Below are 5,082 nucleotides of genomic sequence, written 5' to 3'. Positions count from 1 at the left end.
CTATAGTTACTGTATTGTATAAGATGCCTGAAGTGAAGACTAAACCATGGGTTTAGACAAGAAAGCAGCAGTCTACTCAGCTTGAGCCTAACCCCAGCTTTAGGTGACAGCTATAAAAGAAGTCCAGTCTGGTTCACCAGAGCAAGAGACCACACAAGATATTTGAAAGTCCAAGCCAAAACCATAGAGCAATGTTCTAAAACAAAGCCATTTTTCAGAATTGCGTACAGACCATTTTCAAAAACCCAGAATTTTGAATTTGTTCTAGCGAATTAGGTCTTCTGAGAATTGGACAAAAGCAGCTCAATCAAAAAATAAATAAATAAAACATTTAAAATGATTCAGGTGTGCAGTCAGGATGAGGATAACTGGTCTATATATCAAGAATATACCTTTTCACTAAATGTTTTTCCATAAAACCCCCATGGAGGTTCCTATATAAAACATTCTTGAACCTGATATGATAGTAGGTATTTGAATGAAATTCCATGATAAAATAGAATTTGAAATTAATAAACTTTTGTGCAGCTGCTTGTCTTTTAATATCTACCTATAATTACCATGCTATAATATACTCACAAGGTCTGGATACTAAATACTGAATCTAACCTCACTGATTGAATTGCAAAATATAAAAAAAATGAACTCTAAGACAGCATATAATTTTAAATTATATCCTATTTTCTATGTATGCTTTTAATGTAATAGTTGCATTTTTTAAAGTAAAGAATAAATTAATTTTATTGAAATTTAATCCAACTTTTATGTTGATTCATGATGTCATTTCAAATATCCTTTATCCCTTTCTTTTCATTTAGGATGAATTTTTGTTGTCAGCATACCACTGTATTTGTATTTAAAATTTTTACCTTTTGACTCTCCTTAATTAGGAGAGTCAAGGGTAACAATGATAAAGATAACATATAATTTATTATCAAAATTGTGGCATTATTTATATTTATGCCAGGACCACTATGCTGGACAACAGGGACATGCAGTTACCTAATAAGTGGTCCTAAACAAATGCCTAAATCCCTACAGAGAGTACCTATCTTAGTCTTTTAAAAATAAGTAGAAAAATCTTTCTTAATGCAAATAAGTACTCTTTGTACGTTTTTCCTTAATATTAATAATTTAATATTGATTTTTCAGAGTCTGTTTATTAAATAGGTGGTAGAAGTAAAATGTAAGTTAGACAGAAATTTTCCTGATGTCACAAATCCTTTTATATTTTTTTAGTTGTTTTCTTACTGACAGTGGCCAAAAAGGACACTCTCTACCCTCACTGGGGGAAAGTGTGTGTACACATCTTAGATCAGAGTTTCACAGGCTTTTATAAGCAAGCTTTCAGCATAGAAATTTATGTAAAATAGATTGGGAAGGAAATGGCACCCCACTCCAGTATTCTTGCCTGGAGAATCCTGTGGACAGGGGAGGCTGGTGGGCTGCTGTCCATGGGGTTGCACAGAGTTGGACATGACTGAAGCGACTGAGCGTGCATGAATTGGAGAAGGAAATGGCAACCCACTCCAGTATTCTTGCCTGGAGAATCCCAGGGACAGAGGAGCCTGGTGGGCTGCCATCTATGGAGAGGCTCAGAGTCAGACACAACTGAAACGACTTAGCAGCAGCATGTAAAATAGGTAGCCAATGGGAATTTCCTGTATGACTCAGGAGCTCAAACAGGAGCTCTGTGACAAGCTGAAGGGTGGGATGGGGAGGGAGATGGGAGGGAGGTCTGGGAGGGAGGGGACATGGGTTTACCCATGGTTGATTCTTATTGATGTATGACAGAAAACTACAAAATTTTGTAAAGCAATTATCCTTCAATTAAAAATTGAAAAAAAAAAAAGCAAAGAAATATGCTGAATTCACTACTCCAATTAAAAAAAAAAAGACTTCTGACAAACTTTGAAATAGCTGCCTGTTCTTGCTAAGATTTCTCAGACCACTATAAGCCATTCTTCTCTGAAAATTTCTTCAGCTTGGTCAAGGAAAGAATGTGACATCTAAAGTCATTTTTATTTTCACATATAGGAAGAAAGTGTATCAGACACAGACATATATTACTTTATAGATTCCATCTTAGCATTGGCTATTCCTGTAAAAATACATATTTTTGGACATTTTAAACACCACTATCATGACTTCAACCTGTTTTTCAAAATAACTTTATAGAACCAGAAGTTGAGTCTACTCTCTACTGATCTCCATGTGCTTACAAAATAAATCATAATATTTGTTTTTTTCCAAAGATATTGAGGATGCAAAGATGTCTGGTAACATTCAGACAAAATCCTCCAGGGCTGGAAAAATGCTTAAGAACCAAGGGGTAGAGGCCTTAAGACCTGAAGTGAAAAATGCCTGACTAGCCCAGCCATGCTCCTGGAGGCAAATCCACAGACCTCAGTCTGACGCAGATCTTGAAGCCTGTCACCCAGCCCCTCTCAACCACACTTCTTCAGGAGTGATTTTGATGTCCCAGCACCCAGAGGGAGACATGTCCTAATATGCCTCCAGAGGCAGCTTCATTGACATTAGTCTGATTGTGAATCCTGAAGTAATCGTGTGGCCCAACAACAATCCTGCTCAGCCATGGTCTGGGGACAGTCCTGCCCAACCAGGAACCTGGCAGGAGGCACACCCCTCCATGTCGTAGGGGACAGGCTTTCAGAATTTGGTCTCAGCAATGGATTCTGAAGCAGCCCTGTGACTTTGTTCTGGTCCTCAGCTGTTGTCAGGGGCTACTTCTGCCTAACAACTTATTAAGAGCACACCCAGAGACCCAGAGAGAGCTGCACACATCCTTGTGCCTGGTAACAAGCCCATCCGTGAACCTTAAAGCATACCATTGTTCTAGTGCCAGCACTACTGACCAAGGTTTTAGAGGGAGTCCTATTCACCCAAGGACCAGACACAACGCATGTAAGCCCAAACCTCTGGTAAAAGGCCTGCAAATACAGATCCTACTACAGACCCAGCAGCAGCTACACAACTGGCTGCAACCCAGCTCTACCATGATTGAAAATAGTGCCATCATCCTGGAACTTGACAGAAGAAATCTACTTGCTGACACCAGTCAGTAAACATGGGAAGATGTATTCACCTCTTCAGGTGTGCAAAGCAACACAAGGCTACAAGTATCATGAAGAAAAAAGTGAATGTGATACCACCAAAAGACACTAGCAAAGATCTATACATCTGTGTCTATTTTGCCGTCTCACATTCAGGGTTATCGTTACCAGATCTAGTGAAGTGAAGTCGCTCAGTCATGTCCGACTCTTTGCGACCCCATGGACTATAGCCTACCAGGCTGTTCTGTCCATGGAATTTTCCAGGCAAGAATACTGGAGTGGGTTGCCATTTCCTTCTCCAGGAGATCTTCCCGACCCAGGGATTGAACCTGGGTCTCCTGCATTGTAGGCAGATGCTTTACCATCTGAGCCACTAGGGAAGTCCCTAAATTTTAAAAATTAATATATGTGGAAAATTTACAAATATTTAGAAAACAAGCAAGACATTCCTGAACAACTAATGAATCAAAAAAGAAATCAAAAAGAAAACCCAAAAGCATCTTGAGACAAACAAATGGAAACACTGCATATCAAAACTTATAGGATTCAGTTAAAGCAGTTCTAAGAGAGAAGTTTTTGGTGATAAATACCTAAATTAGGAAAAAATAAAGACAGCAAACAACCCAGTGTAAAACCTCAAAAAACATGAAAAAACTGAGCCCAAAGTTAACAGAATAAAAAAATTACAATGAAGATTGGGGCAGAAAAAAATGAAATAGAGACCAGAGAAACACTAGAAAAGATCAATGAAACTAAGGATTTTTTAAGATAAACAAAATACACAATTTTTAGCTAGACTAAGACAAAATGTGAGGGCACTGAAATAAAATTAAAATTTTAGAGGAAACTTATAAATTATATAGAGAAACGCCAAAAATCATTATATGGCAATACATTTGATAACCAAGAAGAAGTGGATAATTCCTTAGAAACCTACACCACCAAAACTGAATCACGAATGAATAGACAGTCTGAATAGACTAATAACAGGGATATGGAAGAAGTAGTCAAAATCTCTCAAAAATAAGAATTCCAAGAACAAATGGCTTCATAGGTGAATTTGACCAAATATTTAAAGAAGAATTAATGACAATCCTTTCAAATTATTCCAAAAATCAGAGGGAAACACTTTCAAGTTCATTTTACGAGATCATAACTATCGTCTAACAAAGCCGGATAAAGACACTACAAGAAGAGTATAAGCTAATATCTCTGATGACTATAGATGCAAAAATTTTCAAAAAAAGACTAGAAAATTCAATTCAACAGTCCATTGAAAGTATCATCAGATCAGATCAGTCATGTCCGACTCCTTGAGACCCCATGAATCGCAGCACGCCAGGCCTCCCTGTCCATCACCAACTCCCGGAGTTCACTCAAACTCACGTCCATCGAGTCAGTGACGCCATCCAGCCATCTCATCCTCTGTCGTCCCCTTCTCCTCCTGCCCCCAATCCCTCCCAGCATCAGAGTCTTTTCCAATGAGTCAACTCTTCGCATGAAGTGGCCAAAGTACTGGAGTTTCAGCTTTAGCATCATTCCTTCCAAAGAAATCCCAGGGCTGATCTCCTTCAGAATGGACTGGTTAGATCTCCTTGCAGTCCAAGGGACTCTCAGGCATCTTCTCCAACACCACAGTTCAAAAGCATCAATTCTTTAGCGCTCAGCCTTCTTCACAGTCCAACTCTCACATCCATACATGACCACAGGAAAAACCATAGCCTTGACTAGATGAACCTTTGTTGGCAAAGTAATGTTTCTGCTTTTGCATATGCTATCTAGGTTGGTCATAACTTTCCTTCCAAGGAGTAAGCGTCTTTTAATTTCATGGCTGCAGTCACCATCTGCAGTGATTTTGAGCCCAGAAAAATAAAGTCTGACACTGTTTCCACTGTTTCCCCATCTATTTCCCATGAAGTGATGGGACCAGATGTCATGATCTTCGTTTTCTAAATGTTGAGTTTTAAGCCAACTTTTTCACTCTCCACTTTCACTTTCATCAAGAGGC

At 38.7% G+C, this 5,082-nt stretch overlaps 1 non-coding gene across 1 annotated transcript; it reads right to left on the bottom strand.

Moving 5' to 3' along the window:
• Positions 1 to 3,382: 3,382 nt before the first annotated feature.
• TRNAC-ACA lies at positions 3,383 to 3,454 on the bottom strand. Its single transcript has one exon. It is a non-coding gene; the product is annotated as a tRNA-Cys (tRNA).
• Positions 3,455 to 5,082: the final 1,628 nt, after the last annotated feature.

This window comes from Bison bison, unplaced genomic scaffold, assembly GCF_000754665.1.
Source record: "Bison bison bison isolate TAMUID 2011002044 unplaced genomic scaffold, Bison_UMD1.0 scf7180017864535, whole genome shotgun sequence".
In the NCBI taxonomy this organism is placed as follows: Eukaryota; Metazoa; Chordata; class Mammalia; order Artiodactyla; family Bovidae; genus Bison; species Bison bison.
This window is presented reverse-complemented; position numbering and strand designations above follow the sequence as displayed.